This window comes from Syngnathus scovelli, chromosome 2 (genome assembly GCF_024217435.2).
Source record: "Syngnathus scovelli strain Florida chromosome 2, RoL_Ssco_1.2, whole genome shotgun sequence".
NCBI lineage: Eukaryota > Metazoa > Chordata > Actinopteri > Syngnathiformes > Syngnathidae > Syngnathus > Syngnathus scovelli.
This window is the reverse complement of record NC_090848.1, coordinates 27,810,542-27,828,778: the sequence shown is the minus strand read 5'-3', so window position 1 is coordinate 27,828,778 and position 18,237 is coordinate 27,810,542. Positions and strand designations below refer to the sequence as shown.

The 18,237-nt window shown below is 36.7% G+C and overlaps 1 protein-coding gene across 2 annotated transcripts in view; it reads left to right on the top strand.

The window, feature by feature from the left end:
- edem2 (ER degradation enhancer, mannosidase alpha-like 2) overlaps positions 1 to 18,237 on the top strand; it is a 156,901-nt gene that overhangs the window by 2,710 nt on the left and 135,954 nt on the right. The window lies entirely within an intron of this gene.

Here is an 18,237-nt window from a genome sequence, read left to right as displayed (position 1 = left end):
GAGGCTGTTGGTGTGTGTGTGTGTGGAGGGGGCTGTTGTCTTCCATCCCGTCTCTCGGCCTTGGCGATCATCTTTGGCCGAGTTCTCGGGTGGGGGCTGTTGTCTTCCCTCCCGTCTTTCGGCCTTGGCGATCATCTTTGGCCGAGTTCTCGGGTGGCTCCTTCTGGCACCTGCTGGTTTTATTTCCACGTGACCTTCCTGTGAACATTCTCCTCCAATCTTGGACATACACTATCGTACCTCATTCTTCCAATTGTGTCATCTTGTGCGTATTTATGTTAGCTTTTGGCTGTGACATCATTAATCTATTGCTCTTACCTGACTATGTAAAGTTTGTGCTTTTGATACTTCATGTCTTTGCTTACGTCATTATATTCTTAGTTTAATCATGTTTCCAACCGTATCTTTTCTTTGTTAGGCCAAAATATTTCCCTCTGTGCAGAACGTTCAGTAGTAATCAAAAACTGGCGTCTAGCATTAGTCAAAACATAAGATACAATCAAGTACTGAACGGTCAAGACGACTCTGGCTGTGTCCATGATTCAGAGAAAAAACATCAGGCATGCATTCCACAGTTCCTTAAGGGTCATTAAGCTATTTAGGCAATATATCAAAAGTCATTTGTTATTTCAAAGTCCTCAGAAATATATCAGATCATAAAGTTATAAAAACCTTTCTCATCACCACTTATCAAAAATGTCTAGTTATGTCTTCTTTATTGATTTGGTGTGTAGGTATAATTATATGCTTAAAATGTTTCTTTTATTTATTTATTTAATATGTGAATATACTTGTCTGCTTATGTACTTTATTCAATGAGGTTTGAGCATATCTGTTTTTGTAGCGAGGCAGGACTTTTTGTATTTCAACCTCATTCCTTCAAGCCCCATGAGTAACTGGGGGTTCAGTACCTTGCAGGATTGTTTTTAGTATGTTGCTAAACTACAACAATGTAGTCACAATGTTAGGAAGAATACAATACCTTTATATTCATGGATGTAAGATGATACATATGTACATCTTAAATCCCCTTTTCCAACTTGGTCTCTGATTCTTTGAATGAGGACCTACAAAGCCAGTGTACGTCTGTTACTGTTACCGTGTTTTCCGCACCATAAGGCGCACTTCCAAGCCTTTAATTTTCTCAAAAAAGGAAGGTGCGTCTTTTAATAAGGTGTGCCTTTTGTGTGGACCAAATTCCAAAATCTGTAAAGTTGTTTTGCATGGCTTCCGTAATATACAGACGAAATATGAAGACCCGTTGAATCAATCAGAGGACATTATGTTTTACGTAGATCGGGGCAACGTAACATGTAGAGGAGTACGTACCTCCGCTGCCATAGGTTAATAAATAAATAAATACTACGTTTGTGCAAATCTGTAAAGTTGTTTTGTGTGGCTTCCGCCACACAGTGACGTAATAAACAGGCGTAATATGTAGACCAGATGAACCAATCAGAGGACATTACGTTTTACGTAGTTTGGGGCAAAAAAAGACTGTACGTAACGTAGAGCACGTACCTCCGTGCACGCCATCGTTTGTGCAAAGAAAACAGCATTAGGACCCTCTAAAATGGCATGAACAAAGAGACATGCTTACGAGGAACAATCAGAGCTTTCTGGAAAGCCAGGGTCATTGCAGAAGAGCAACGTGACAACGACGAGACAATGACGAGAGGGAACTTGGCATGTTTAATGGCAAATTTGACCCAACTGTTTAATTTAGATACAGAAGATGAGGACTTGGACGGATTTGTGTATGAATATCAATTAACAACTAGAATTTGCAATTCCTGAAGAAATTGCGTGTGAAGGTGAAGAGGTTGAATAAATACTTGGGGAATGTTGAAGAATGATGTTGAAAAGAGTTGAATCGGTTGAAAAATGTAGAAATTACAAGGGAAAAAGGAAATTTGGGAAAATTGAGTGTGAATTACAAAATTGAAAATTTGGAATTTTGGGTAAGTGGGAAGTTGTGGAATAGGTAGGAAAATGATGAACAGTTGAAAGGTCGAATGGGTTGAATAAGTTGAAAAATGTAGAAATTAGATTAGAAAAAAAAATTGTAGAGAATTTTTGGTAAGTGGGTAGTTGTGGAATAGGAAGGCAAAAGAAGAACAGTTCAAAGTTGGAATGAGTTGAATCGGTTAAAAAATGTAGAAGTTAGAGCAAATCTTGAATCCTAATAGAGAATGAATGGGAATTAAAACAAAAAAAATTGCACCAAAATTTTTTGAAATTTGGAACAAAAGGAAAAAAAACAGCTTCAGGAGGTTCACTTTTGGGGTTAAAATGTTGAAATGGGTTTAATCGGGCAACATTTGCAAAAGTTAGCGCAAATGTAGGTATTTAGGGCACTTAATGTTGAAATATGGTCACTTCCGGTTTTATTTGGGTCACTTCCGGTCTATTTGGGTCACTTCCGGTTTGATTAGAGGCACTTCCGGTCTAGCTGAGGTCACTTCCGGTTTATTTGGGGTCACTTTTGGTTTTAAAAGGTCACTTCCGGTTTGATTTGGGGTCACTTCCGGTTTACCTGAGGTCACTTCCGGTTCATTTGGGGTCAATTCCGGTTTGATTTGGGGCACTTCCGGTTCATTCCGAGTTCATTGGGGCACTTCAGGGTCAATCCAAGATGGCCGCCACTCTGGAAGTGGGGGTCAAGGGTTGAATTGTGGAAGTGGGGGTGAAGGGGGTGAATATGGTAAGCATAAGGCGAACAAAGTGAATAAAGTTGGAATGGGTTGAATCGGTTGAAAAATGTAGAAATTAGAAGGGAAAAACTAAATTTTTGGAAAATTTGGTGTGAATTTCAAAATTGAAAATTTGGAAATCTTGGTAAGTGGGAAGGTGTGGAATAGGTAGGCAAAAGATGAACAGTTGAAAGTTGGAACGAGTTGAATCGGCGGAAAAATGTAGAAATTAGAAGTGAAAAACTAAATTTAGCGAAATTTTGCAAAATTTTGTGCAAATTTTAAAAGTGAAAATGTGAAATTTTTGAATTTGGCAAGTTTGGGAATGTCCCCAATGTGATTTGAATGTGTTGAAATAAGTGAATTTCAAACTGGAACAACAAAAATGTGAAATGTTGAATCTGCCATTAAGAATGAATGGGGAAAAAATTGCCATAAAATCGTGAATTTTGTGAAAAAGGAAAATTTTTTGAACGAAAAAAATGTAAGCACCCATGTCATGAATATTTGGAATAAGTGAAAAGTGGAACGGAGTGAATCGGTTGAAGTATGTGGAAGTAGTTAACGGACAAAAAAGTGAGCGGAATAAGTAGAATAATAATAACTAGAATTTGCAATTCCTGAAGAAATTGCGTGTGAAGGTGAAGAGGTTGAATAAATACTTGGGGAATGTTGCAGAATGATGTTGAAAAGAGTTGAATCGGTTGAAAAATGTAGAAATTACAAGGGAAGAAGGAAATTTGGGAAAATTGGGTGTGAATTTCAAAATTGAAAATTAGGAATTTTGGGTAAGTGGGAAGTTGTGGAATAGGTAGGAAAATGATAAACAGTTGAAAGGTGGAATGGGTTGAATAAGTTGAAAATGTAGAAATTAGAGTAGAAAAACAAAATTGTAGAGAATTTTTGGTAAGTGGGAAGTTGTGGAATAGGAAGGCAAAAGAGGAACAGTTGAAAGTTGGAACGAGTTGAATCGGTTAAAAAATGTAGAAGTTAGAGCAAATCTTGAATCCTAATAGAGAATGAATGGGAATTAAAAGAAAAAAAAATTGCACCAAAAGTTTCTGAAATTTGGAACAAAAGGAAAAAACGGCTTCAGGAGGTTCACTTTTGGGGTTAAAATGTTGAAATGGGTTTAATCGGGCAAAATTTGCAAAAGTTAGCGCAAATGTAGGTATTTAGGGCACTTAATGTTGAAATATGGTCATTTCCGGTTTGATTTGGGTCACTTCCGGTTTGATTAGAGGCACTTCCGGTCTAGCTGAGGTCACTTCCGGTTTATTTGGGGTCACTTCCGGTTTAAAAAGGTCACTTCCGGTTGAAAAAGGTCACTTCCGGTTTGATTTGGGGTCACTTCCGGTTTGATTTGGGGTCACTTCCGGTTTACCTGAGGTCACTTCCGGTTCATTTGGGGTCAATTCCGGTTTGATTTGGGGCACTTCCAGTTCATTCCGGGTTCATTGGGGCACTTCAGGGTCAATCCAAGATGGCCGCCACTCTGGAAGTGGGGGTCAAGGGTTGAATTGTGGAAGTGGGGGTGAAGGGGGTGAATATGGTAAGCATAAGGTGAACAAAGTGAATAAAGTTGGAATGGGTTGAATCGGTTGAAAAATGTAGAAATTAGAAGGGAAAAACTAAATTTTGGGAAAATTTGGTGTGAATTTCAAAATTGAAAATTTGGAAATTTTGCTAAGTGGGAAGGTGTGGAATAGGTAGGCAAAAGATGAACAGTTGAAAGTTGGAACGAGTTGAATCGGTGGAAAAATGTAGAAACTAGAAGTGAAAAACTAAATTTTGTGAAATTTTGCAAAATTTTGTGCAAATTTTAAAAGTGAAAACGTGAAATTTTTGAATTTGGCAAGTTTGGGAATGTCCCCAATGTGATTTGAATGTGTTGAAATAAGTGAATTTCAAACTGGAACAACAAAAATGTGAAATGTTGAATCTGCCATTAAGAATGAATGGGGGAAAAAATGCCACAAAATCGTGAATTTTGTGAAAACGGAAAATTTTTCGAACAAAAAAAATGTAAGCAGCCGTGTCATGAATATTTGGAATAAGTGAAAAGTGGAACGGAGTGAATCGGTTGAAGTATGTGGAAGGAGTTAAGCGTCAAAAAAGTGAGCGGAATAAGTAGAATAATAATAATAACTAGAATTTGCAATTCCTGAAGAAATTGCGTGTGAAGGTGAAGAGGTTGAATAAATACTTGGGGAATGTTGCAGAATGATGTTGAAAAGAGTTGAATCGGTTGAAAAATGTAGAAATTACAAGGGAAAAAGGAAATTTGGGAAAATTGGGTGTGAATTTCAAAATTGAAAATTTGGAATTTTGGGTAAGTGGGAAGTTGTGGAATAGGTAGGAAAATGATGAACAGTTGAAAGGTGGAATGGGTTGAATAAGTTGAAAATGTAGAAATTAGAGTAGAAAAACAAAATTGTAGAGAATTTTTGGTAAGTGGGAAGTTGTGGAATAGGAAGGCAAAAGAGGAACAGTTGAAAGTTGGAACGAGTTGAATCGGTTAAAAAATGTAGAAGTTAGAGCAAATCTTGAATCCTAATAGAGAATGAATGGGAATTAAAAGAAAAAAAAATGCACCAAAAGTTTCTGAAATTTGGAACAAAAGGAAAAAAACGGCTTCAGGAGGTTCACTTTTGGGGTTAAAATGTTGAAATGGGTTTAATCGGACAAAATTTGCAAAAATTAGCGCAAATGTAGGTATTTAGGGCACTTAATGTTGAAATATGGTCATTTCCGGTTTGATTTGGGTCACTTCCGGTTTGATTAGAGGCACTTCCGGTCTAGCTGAGGTCACTTCCGGTTTGATTAGAGGCACTTCTGGTCTAGCTGAGGTCACTTCCGGTTTATTTGGGGTCACTTCCGGTTTAAAAAGGTCACTTCCGGTTTGATTTGGGGTCACTTCAGGTTTGATTTGGGGTCACTTCCGGTTTACCTGAGGTCACTTCCGGTTCATTTGGGGTCAATTCCGGTTTGATTTGGGGCACTTCCAGTTCATTCCGGGTTCATTGGGGCACTTCAGGGTCAATCCAAGATGGCCGCCACTCTGGAAGTGGGGGTCAAGGGTTGAATTGTGGAAGTGGGGGTGAAGGGGGTGAATATGGTAAGCATAAGGTGAACAAAGTGAATAAAGTTGGAATGGGTTGAATCGGTTGAAAAATGTAGAAATTAGAAGGGAAAAACTAAATTTTGGGAAAATTTGGTGTGAATTTCAAAATTGAAAATTTGGAAATTTTTCTAAGTGGGAAGGTGTGGAATAGGTAGGCAAAAGATGAACAGTTGAAAGTTGGAACGAGTTGAATCGGTGGAAAAATGTAGAAACTAGAAGTGAAAAACTAAATTTTGTGAAATTTTGCAAAATTTTGTGCAAATTTTAAAAGTGAAAACGTGAAATTTTTGAATTTGGCAAGTTTGGGAATGTCCCCAATGTGATTTGAATGTGTTGAAATAAGTGAATTTCAAACTGGAACAACAAAAATGTGAAATGTTGAATCTGCCATTAAGAATGAATGGGGAAAAAAATGCCACAAAATCGTGAATTTTGTGAAAACGGAAAATTTTTCGAACAAAAAAAATGTAAGCAGCCGTGTCATGAATATTTGGAATAAGTGAAAAGTGGAACGGAGTGAATCGGTTGAAGTATGTGGAAGGAGTTAAGCGTCAAAAAAGTGAGCGGAATAAGTAGAATAATAATAATAACTAGAATTTGCAATTCCTGAAGAAATTGCGTGTGAAGGTGAAGAGGTTGAATAAATACTTGGGGAATGTTGCAGAATGATGTTGAAAAGAGTTGAATCGGTTGAAAAATGTAGAAATTACAAGGGAAAAAGGAAATTTGGGAAAATTGGGTGTGAGTTACAAAATTGAAAATTTGGAATTTTGGGTAAGTGGGAAGTTGTGGAATAGGTAGGAAAATGATGAACAGTTGAAAGGTCGAATGGGTTGAATAAGTTGAAAAATGTAGAAATTAGATTAGAAAAACAAAATTGTAGAGAATTTTTGGTAAGTGGGTAGTTGTGGAATAGGAAGGCAAAAGAAGAACAGTTCAAAGTTGGAACAAGTTGAATCGGTTAAGAAATGTAGAAGTTAGAGCAAATCTTGAATCCTAATAGAGAATGAATGGGAATTAAAAGAAAAAAAATTGCACCAAAATTTTTTGAAATTTGGAACAAAAGGAAAAAAACAGCTTTAGGAGGTTCACTTTTGGGGTTAAAATGTTGAAATGGGTTTAATCGGGCAAAATTTGCAAAAGTTAGCGCAAATGTAGGTATTTAGGGCACTTAATGTTGAAATATGGTCACTTCTGGTTTGATTTGGGTCACTTCCGGTCTATTTGGGTCACTTCCGGTTTGATTAGAGGCACTTCCGGTCTAGCTGAGGTCACTTCCGGTTTATTTGGGGTCACTTCCGGTTTAAAAAGGTCACTTCCGGTTTGATTTGGGGTCACTTCCGGTTTGATTTGGGGTCACTTCCGGTTTACCTGAGGTCACTTCCGGTTCATTTGGGGTCAATTCCGGTTTGATTTGGGGCACTTCCAGTTCATTCCGGGTTCATTGGGGCACTTCAGGGTCAATCCAAGATGGCCGCCACTCTGGAAGTGGGGGTCAAGGGTTGAATTGTGGAAGTGGGGGTGAAGGGGGTGAATATGGTAAGCATAAGGTGAACAAAGTGAATAAAGTTGGAATGGGTTGAATCGGTTGAAAAATGTAGAAATTAGAAGGAAAAAACTAAATTTTGGGAAAATTTGGTGTGAATTTCAAAATTGAAAATTTGGAAATTTTGCTAAGTGGGAAGGTGTGGAATAGGTAGGCAAAAGGTGAACAGTTGAAAGTTGGAACGAGTTGAATCGGTGGAAAAATGTAGAAACTAGAAGTGAAAAACTAAATTTTGTGAAATTTTGCAAAATTTTGTGCAAATTTTAAAAGTGAAAACGTGAAATTTTTTAATTTGGCAAGTTTGGGAATGTCCCCAATGTGATTTGAATGTGTTGAAATAAGTGAATTTCAAACTGGAACAACAAAAATGTGAAATGTTGAATCTGCCATTAAGAATGAATGGGGAAAAAAATGCCACAAAATCGTGAATTTTGTGAAAACGGAAAATTTTTCGAACAAAAAAAATGTAAGCAGCCGTGTCATGAATATTTGGAATAAGTGAAAAGTGGAACGGAGTGAATCGGTTGAAGTATGTGGAAGGAGTTAAGCGTCAAAAAAGTGAGCGGAATAAGTATAATAATAATAATAATAATAATAATAATAATAATAATAATAAAGGACAGCAATAACAATAGTGTGAAGGTCTTCACCTTCACACTAATAATAATAAAGGACAGCAATAACAATAGTGTGAAGGTCTTCACCTTCACACTAACTAGAATTTGCAATTCCTGAAGAAATTGCGTGTGAAGGTGAAGAGGTTGAATAAATACTTGGGGAATGTTGCAGAATGATGTTGAAAAGAGTTGAATCGGTTGAAAAATGTAGAAATTACAAGGGAAAAAGGAAATTTGGGAAAATTGGGTGTGAGTTACAAAATTGAAAATTTGGAATTTTGGGTAAGTGGGAAGTTGTGGAATAGGTAGGAAAATGATGAACAGTTGAAAGGTCGAATTGGTTGAATAAGTTGAAAAGATGAACAGTTGAAAGTTGGAACGAGTTGAATCGGCGGAAAAATGTAGAAATTAGAAGTGAAAAACTAAATTTAGCGAAATTTTGCAAAATTTTGTGCAAATTTTAAAAGTGAAAATGTGAAATTTTTGAATTTGGCAAGTTTGGGAATGTCCCCAATGTGATTTGAATGTGTTGAAATAAGTGAATTTCAAACTGGAACAACAAAAATGTGAAATGTTGAATCTGCCATTAAGAATGAATGGGGAAAAAATTGCCATAAAATCGTGAATTTTGTGAAAAAGGAAAATTTTTTGAACGAAAAAAATGTAAGCACCCATGTCATGAATATTTGGAATAAGTGAAAAGTGGAACGGAGTGAATCGGTTGAAGTATGTGGAAGTAGTTAACGGACAAAAAAGTGAGCGGAATAAGTAGAATAATAATAACTAGAATTTGCAATTCCTGAAGAAATTGCGTGTGAAGGTGAAGAGGTTGAATAAATACTTGGGGAATGTTGCAGAATGATGTTGAAAAGAGTTGAATCGGTTGAAAAATGTAGAAATTACAAGGGAAGAAGGAAATTTGGGAAAATTGGGTGTGAATTTCAAAATTGAAAATTAGGAATTTTGGGTAAGTGGGAAGTTGTGGAATAGGTAGGAAAATGATAAACAGTTGAAAGGTGGAATGGGTTGAATAAGTTGAAAATGTAGAAATTAGAGTAGAAAAACAAAATTGTAGAGAATTTTTGGTAAGTGGGAAGTTGTGGAATAGGAAGGCAAAAGAGGAACAGTTGAAAGTTGGAACGAGTTGAATCGGTTAAAAAATGTAGAAGTTAGAGCAAATCTTGAATCCTAATAGAGAATGAATGGGAATTAAAAGAAAAAAAAATTGCACCAAAAGTTTCTGAAATTTGGAACAAAAGGAAAAAACGGCTTCAGGAGGTTCACTTTTGGGGTTAAAATGTTGAAATGGGTTTAATCGGGCAAAATTTGCAAAAGTTAGCGCAAATGTAGGTATTTAGGGCACTTAATGTTGAAATATGGTCATTTCCGGTTTGATTTGGGTCACTTCCGGTTTGATTAGAGGCACTTCCGGTCTAGCTGAGGTCACTTCCGGTTTATTTGGGGTCACTTCCGGTTTAAAAAGGTCACTTCCGGTTGAAAAAGGTCACTTCCGGTTTGATTTGGGGTCACTTCCGGTTTGATTTGGGGTCACTTCCGGTTTACCTGAGGTCACTTCCGGTTCATTTGGGGTCAATTCCGGTTTGATTTGGGGCACTTCCAGTTCATTCCGGGTTCATTGGGGCACTTCAGGGTCAATCCAAGATGGCCGCCACTCTGGAAGTGGGGGTCAAGGGTTGAATTGTGGAAGTGGGGGTGAAGGGGGTGAATATGGTAAGCATAAGGTGAACAAAGTGAATAAAGTTGGAATGGGTTGAATCGGTTGAAAAATGTAGAAATTAGAAGGGAAAAACTAAATTTTGGGAAAATTTGGTGTGAATTTCAAAATTGAAAATTTGGAAATTTTGCTAAGTGGGAAGGTGTGGAATAGGTAGGCAAAAGATGAACAGTTGAAAGTTGGAACGAGTTGAATCGGTGGAAAAATGTAGAAACTAGAAGTGAAAAACTAAATTTTGTGAAATTTTGCAAAATTTTGTGCAAATTTTAAAAGTGAAAACGTGAAATTTTTGAATTTGGCAAGTTTGGGAATGTCCCCAATGTGATTTGAATGTGTTGAAATAAGTGAATTTCAAACTGGAACAACAAAAATGTGAAATGTTGAATCTGCCATTAAGAATGAATGGGGGAAAAAATGCCACAAAATCGTGAATTTTGTGAAAACGGAAAATTTTTCGAACAAAAAAAATGTAAGCAGCCGTGTCATGAATATTTGGAATAAGTGAAAAGTGGAACGGAGTGAATCGGTTGAAGTATGTGGAAGGAGTTAAGCGTCAAAAAAGTGAGCGGAATAAGTAGAATAATAATAATAACTAGAATTTGCAATTCCTGAAGAAATTGCGTGTGAAGGTGAAGAGGTTGAATAAATACTTGGGGAATGTTGCAGAATGATGTTGAAAAGAGTTGAATCGGTTGAAAAATGTAGAAATTACAAGGGAAAAAGGAAATTTGGGAAAATTGGGTGTGAATTTCAAAATTGAAAATTTGGAATTTTGGGTAAGTGGGAAGTTGTGGAATAGGTAGGAAAATGATGAACAGTTGAAAGGTGGAATGGGTTGAATAAGTTGAAAATGTAGAAATTAGAGTAGAAAAACAAAATTGTAGAGAATTTTTGGTAAGTGGGAAGTTGTGGAATAGGAAGGCAAAAGAGGAACAGTTGAAAGTTGGAACGAGTTGAATCGGTTAAAAAATGTAGAAGTTAGAGCAAATCTTGAATCCTAATAGAGAATGAATGGGAATTAAAAGAAAAAAAAATGCACCAAAAGTTTCTGAAATTTGGAACAAAAGGAAAAAAACGGCTTCAGGAGGTTCACTTTTGGGGTTAAAATGTTGAAATGGGTTTAATCGGACAAAATTTGCAAAAATTAGCGCAAATGTAGGTATTTAGGGCACTTAATGTTGAAATATGGTCATTTCCGGTTTGATTTGGGTCACTTCCGGTTTGATTAGAGGCACTTCCGGTCTAGCTGAGGTCACTTCCGGTTTGATTAGAGGCACTTCTGGTCTAGCTGAGGTCACTTCCGGTTTATTTGGGGTCACTTCCGGTTTAAAAAGGTCACTTCCGGTTTGATTTGGGGTCACTTCAGGTTTGATTTGGGGTCACTTCCGGTTTACCTGAGGTCACTTCCGGTTCATTTGGGGTCAATTCCGGTTTGATTTGGGGCACTTCCAGTTCATTCCGGGTTCATTGGGGCACTTCAGGGTCAATCCAAGATGGCCGCCACTCTGGAAGTGGGGGTCAAGGGTTGAATTGTGGAAGTGGGGGTGAAGGGGGTGAATATGGTAAGCATAAGGTGAACAAAGTGAATAAAGTTGGAATGGGTTGAATCGGTTGAAAAATGTAGAAATTAGAAGGGAAAAACTAAATTTTGGGAAAATTTGGTGTGAATTTCAAAATTGAAAATTTGGAAATTTTTCTAAGTGGGAAGGTGTGGAATAGGTAGGCAAAAGATGAACAGTTGAAAGTTGGAACGAGTTGAATCGGTGGAAAAATGTAGAAACTAGAAGTGAAAAACTAAATTTTGTGAAATTTTGCAAAATTTTGTGCAAATTTTAAAAGTGAAAACGTGAAATTTTTGAATTTGGCAAGTTTGGGAATGTCCCCAATGTGATTTGAATGTGTTGAAATAAGTGAATTTCAAACTGGAACAACAAAAATGTGAAATGTTGAATCTGCCATTAAGAATGAATGGGGAAAAAAATGCCACAAAATCGTGAATTTTGTGAAAACGGAAAATTTTTCGAACAAAAAAAATGTAAGCAGCCGTGTCATGAATATTTGGAATAAGTGAAAAGTGGAACGGAGTGAATCGGTTGAAGTATGTGGAAGGAGTTAAGCGTCAAAAAAGTGAGCGGAATAAGTAGAATAATAATAATAACTAGAATTTGCAATTCCTGAAGAAATTGCGTGTGAAGGTGAAGAGGTTGAATAAATACTTGGGGAATGTTGCAGAATGATGTTGAAAAGAGTTGAATCGGTTGAAAAATGTAGAAATTACAAGGGAAAAAGGAAATTTGGGAAAATTGGGTGTGAGTTACAAAATTGAAAATTTGGAATTTTGGGTAAGTGGGAAGTTGTGGAATAGGTAGGAAAATGATGAACAGTTGAAAGGTCGAATGGGTTGAATAAGTTGAAAAATGTAGAAATTAGATTAGAAAAACAAAATTGTAGAGAATTTTTGGTAAGTGGGTAGTTGTGGAATAGGAAGGCAAAAGAAGAACAGTTCAAAGTTGGAACAAGTTGAATCGGTTAAGAAATGTAGAAGTTAGAGCAAATCTTGAATCCTAATAGAGAATGAATGGGAATTAAAAGAAAAAAAATTGCACCAAAATTTTTTGAAATTTGGAACAAAAGGAAAAAAACAGCTTTAGGAGGTTCACTTTTGGGGTTAAAATGTTGAAATGGGTTTAATCGGGCAAAATTTGCAAAAGTTAGCGCAAATGTAGGTATTTAGGGCACTTAATGTTGAAATATGGTCACTTCTGGTTTGATTTGGGTCACTTCCGGTCTATTTGGGTCACTTCCGGTTTGATTAGAGGCACTTCCGGTCTAGCTGAGGTCACTTCCGGTTTATTTGGGGTCACTTCCGGTTTAAAAAGGTCACTTCCGGTTTGATTTGGGGTCACTTCCGGTTTGATTTGGGGTCACTTCCGGTTTACCTGAGGTCACTTCCGGTTCATTTGGGGTCAATTCCGGTTTGATTTGGGGCACTTCCAGTTCATTCCGGGTTCATTGGGGCACTTCAGGGTCAATCCAAGATGGCCGCCACTCTGGAAGTGGGGGTCAAGGGTTGAATTGTGGAAGTGGGGGTGAAGGGGGTGAATATGGTAAGCATAAGGTGAACAAAGTGAATAAAGTTGGAATGGGTTGAATCGGTTGAAAAATGTAGAAATTAGAAGGAAAAAACTAAATTTTGGGAAAATTTGGTGTGAATTTCAAAATTGAAAATTTGGAAATTTTGCTAAGTGGGAAGGTGTGGAATAGGTAGGCAAAAGGTGAACAGTTGAAAGTTGGAACGAGTTGAATCGGTGGAAAAATGTAGAAACTAGAAGTGAAAAACTAAATTTTGTGAAATTTTGCAAAATTTTGTGCAAATTTTAAAAGTGAAAACGTGAAATTTTTTAATTTGGCAAGTTTGGGAATGTCCCCAATGTGATTTGAATGTGTTGAAATAAGTGAATTTCAAACTGGAACAACAAAAATGTGAAATGTTGAATCTGCCATTAAGAATGAATGGGGAAAAAAATGCCACAAAATCGTGAATTTTGTGAAAACGGAAAATTTTTCGAACAAAAAAAATGTAAGCAGCCGTGTCATGAATATTTGGAATAAGTGAAAAGTGGAACGGAGTGAATCGGTTGAAGTATGTGGAAGGAGTTAAGCGTCAAAAAAGTGAGCGGAATAAGTAGAATAATAATAATAATAATAATAATAATAATAATAATAATAATAAAGGACAGCAATAACAATAGTGTGAAGGTCTTCACCTTCACACTAATAATAATAAAGGACAGCAATAACAATAGTGTGAAGGTCTTCACCTTCACACTAACTAGAATTTGCAATTCCTGAAGAAATTGCGTGTGAAGGTGAAGAGGTTGAATAAATACTTGGGGAATGTTGCAGAATGATGTTGAAAAGAGTTGAATCGGTTGAAAAATGTAGAAATTACAAGGGAAAAAGGAAATTTGGGAAAATTGGGTGTGAGTTACAAAATTGAAAATTTGGAATTTTGGGTAAGTGGGAAGTTGTGGAATAGGTAGGAAAATGATGAACAGTTGAAAGGTCGAATGGGTTGAATAAGTTGAAAAATGTAGAAATTAGATTAGAAAAACAAAATTGTAGAGAATTTTTGGTAAGTGGGTAGTTGTGGAATAGGAAGGCAAAAGAAGAACAGTTCAAAGTTGGAAACAGTTGAATCGGTTAAAAAATGTAGAAGTTAGAGCAAATCTTGAATCCTAATAGAGAATGAATGGGAATTAAAAGAAAAAAAATTGCACCAAAATTTTTTGAAATTTGGAACAAAAGGAAAAAAACAGCTTTAGGAGGTTCACTTTTGGGGTTAAAATGTTGAAATGGGTTTAATCGGGCAAAATTTGCAAAAGTTAGCGCAAATGTAGGTATTTAGGGCACTTAATGTTGAAATATGGTCACTTCCGGTTTGATTTGGGTCACTTCCGGTCTATTTGGGTCACTTCCGGTTTGATTAGAGGCACTTCCGGTCTAGCTGAGGTCACTTCCGGTTTATTTGGGGTCACTTCCGGTTTAAAAAGGTCACTTCCGGTTTGATTTGGGGTCACTTCCGGTTTGATTTGGGGTCACTTCCGGTTTACCTGAGGTCACTTCCGGTTCATTTGGGGTCAATTCCGGTTTGATTTGGGGCACTTCCAGTTCATTCCAGGTTCATTGGGGCACTTCAGGGTCAATCCAAGATGGCCGCCACTCTGGAAGTGGGGGTCAAGGGTTGAATTGTGGAAGTGGGGGTGAAGGGGGTGAATATGGTAAGCATAAGGTGAACAAAGTGAATAAAGTTGGAATGGGTTGAATCGGTTGAAAAATGTAGAAATTAGAAGGGAAAAACTAAATTTTGGGAAAATTTGGTGTGAATTTCAAAATTGAAAATTTGGAAATTTTGCTAAGTGGGAAGGTGTGGAATAGGTAGGCAAAAGATGAACAGTTGAAAGTTGGAACGAGTTGAATCGGTGGAAAAATGTAGAAACTAGAAGTGAAAAATTAAATTTTGTGAAATTTTGCAAAATTTTGTGCAAATTTTAAAAGTGAAAACGTGAAATTTTTGAATTTGGCAAGTTTGGGAATGTCCCCAATGTGATTTGAATGTGTTGAAATAAGTGAATTTCAAACTGGAACAACAAAAATGTGAAATGTTGAATCTGCCATTAAGAATGAATGGGGAAAAAAATGCCACAAAATCGTGAATTTTGTGAAAACGGAAAATTTTTCGAACAAAAAAAATGTAAGCAGCCGTGTCATGAATATTTGGAATAAGTGAAAAGTGGAACGGAGTGAATCGGTTGAAGTATGTGGAAGGAGTTAAGCGTCAAAAAAGTGAGCGGAATAAGTAGAATAATAATAATAACTAGAATTTGCAATTCCTGAAGAAATTGCGTGTGAAGGTGAAGAGGTTGAATAAATACTTGGGGAATGCTGCAGAATGATGTTGAAAAGAGTTGAATCGGTTGAAAAATGTAGAAATTACAAGGGAAAAAGGAAATTTGGGAAAATTGGGTGTGAATTTCAAAATTGAAAATTTGGAATTTTGGGTAAGTGGGAAGTTGTGGATTAGGTAGGAAAATGATGAACAGTTGAAAGGTGGAATGGGTTGAATAAGTTGAAAATGTAGAAATTAGAGTAGAAAAACAAAATTGTAGAGAATTTTTGGTAAGTGTGAAGTTGTGGAATAGGAAGGCAAAAGAGGAACAGTTGAAAGTTGGAACGAGTTGGATCGGTTAAAAAATGTAGAAGTTAGAGCAAATCTTGAATCCTAATAGAGAATGAATGGGAATTAAAAGAAAAAAAATTGCGCCAAAATCTTTTGAAATTTGGAACAAAAGGAAAAAAACGGCTTCAGGAAGTTCACTTTTGGGGTTAAAATGTTGAAATGGGTTTAATCGGGCAAAATTTGCAAAAGTTAGCGCAAATGTAGGTATTTAGGGCACTTAATGTTGAAATATGGTCACTTCCGGTTTGATTTGGTCACTTCCGGTCTATTTGGGTCACTTCCGGTTTGATTAGAGGCACTTCCGGTCTAGCTGAGGTCACTTCCGGTTTATTTGGGGTCACTTCCGGTTTAAAAAGGTCACTTCCGGTTTGATTTGGGGTCACTTCCGGTTTGATTTGGGGTCACTTCCGGTTTACCTGAGGTCACTTCCGGTTCATTTGGGGTCAATTCCGGTTTGATTTGGGGCACTTCCAGTTCATTCCGGGTTCATTGGGGCACTTCAGGGTCAATCCAAGATGGCCGCCACTCTGGAAGTGGGGGTCAAGGGTTGAATTGTGGAAGTGGGGGTGAAGGGGGTGAATATGGTAAGCATAAGGTGAACAAAGTGAATAAAGTTGGAATGGGTTGAATCGGTTGAAAAATGTAGAAATTAGAAGGGAAAAACTAAATTTTGGGAAAATTTGGTGTGAATTTCAAAATTGAAAATTTGGAAATTTTGCTAAGTGGGAAGGTGTGGAATAGGTAGGCAAAAGATGAACAGTTGAAAGTTGGAACGAGTTGAATCGGTGGAAAAATGTAGAAACTAGAAGTGAAAAACTAAATTTTGTGAAATTTTGCAAAATTTTGTGCAAATTTTAAAAGTGAAAACGTGAAATTTTTGAATTTGGCAAGTTTGGGAATGTCCCCAATGTGATTTGAATGTGTTGAAATAAGTGAATTTCAAACTGGAACAACAAAAATGTGAAATGTTGAATCTGCCATTAAGAATGAATGGGGAAAAAAATGCCACAAAATCGTGAATTTTGTGAAAACGGAAAATTTTTCGAACAAAAAAAATGTAAGCAGCCGTGTCATGAATATTTGGAATAAGTGAAAAGTGGAACGGAGTGAATCGGTTGAAGTATGTGGAAGGAGTTAAGCGTCAAAAAAGTGAGCGGAATAAGTAGAATAATAATAATAATAATAATAATAAAGGACAGCAATAACAATAGTGTGAAGGTCTTCACCTTCACACTAACTAGAATTTGCAATTCCTGAAGAAATTGCGTGTGAAGGTGAAGAGGTTGAATAACTACTTGGGGAATGTTGCAGAATGATGTTGAAAAGAGTTGAATCGGTTGAAAAATGTAGAAATTACAAGGGAAAAAGGAAATTTGGGAAAATTGGGTGTGAATTTCAAAATTGAAAATTTGGAATTTTGGGTAAGTGGGAAGTTGTGGAATAGGTAGGAAAATGATGAACAGTTGAAAGGTAGAATGAGTTGAATAAGTTGAAAATGTAGAAATTAGAGTAGAAAAACAAAATTGTAGAGATTTTTTGGTAAGTGGGAAGTTGTGGAATAGGAAGGCAAAAGAGGAACAGTTGAAAGTTGGAACGAGTTGAATCGGTTAAAAATGTAGTTAGAGCAAATCTTGAATCCTAATAGAGAATGAATGGGAATTAAAAGAAAAAAAAATTGCACCAAAAGTTTCAGAAATTTGGAACAAAAGGAAAAAAACGGCTTCAGGAGGTTCACTTTTGGGGTTAAAATGTTGAAATGGGTTTAATCGGGCAAAATTTGCAAAAGTTAGCGCAAATGTAGGTATTTAGGGCACTTAATGTTGAAATATGGTCATTTCCGGTTTGATTTGGGTCACTTCCGGTTTGATTAGAGGCACTTCCGGTCTAGCTGAGGTCACTTCCGGTTTATTTGGGGTCACTTCCGGTTTAAAAAGGTCACTTCCGGTTGAAAAATGTCACTTCCGGTTTGATTTGGGGTCACTTCCGGTTTGATTTGGGGTCACTTCCGGTTTACCTGAGGTCACTTCCGGTTCATTTGGGGTCAATTCCGGTTTGATTTGGGGCACTTCCAGTTCATTCCGGGTTCATTGGGGCACTTCAGGGTCAATCCAAGATGGCCGCCACTCTGGAAGTGGGGGTCAAGGGTTGAATTGTGGAAGTGGGGGTGAAGGGGGTGAATATGGTAAGCATAAGGTGAACAAAGTGAATAAAGTTGGAATGGGTTGAATCGGTTGAAAAATGTAGAAATTAGAAGGGAAAAACTAAATTTTGGGAAAATTTGGTGTGAATTTCAAAATTGAAAATTTGGAAATTTTGCTAAGTGGGAAGGTGTGGAATAGGTAGGCAAAAGATGAACAGTTGAAAGTTGGAACGAGTTGAATCGGTGGAAAAATGTAGAAACTAGAAGTGAAAAACTAAATTTTGTGAAATTTTGCAAAATTTTGTGCAAATTTTAAAAGTGAAAACGTGAAATTTTTGAATTTGGCAAGTTTGGGAATGTCCCCAATGTGATTTGAATGTGTTGAAATAAGTGAATTTCAAACTGGAACAACAAAAATGTGAAATGTTGAATCTGCCATTAAGAATGAATGGGGAAAAAAATGCCACAAAATCGTGAATTTTGTGAAAACGGAAAATTTTTCGAACAAAAAAAATGTAAGCAGCCGTGTCATGAATATTTGGAATAAGTGAAAAGTGGAACGGAGTGAATCGGTTGAAGTATGTGGAAGGAGTTAAGCGTCAAAAAAGTGAGCGGAATAAGTAGAATAATAATAATAAAGGA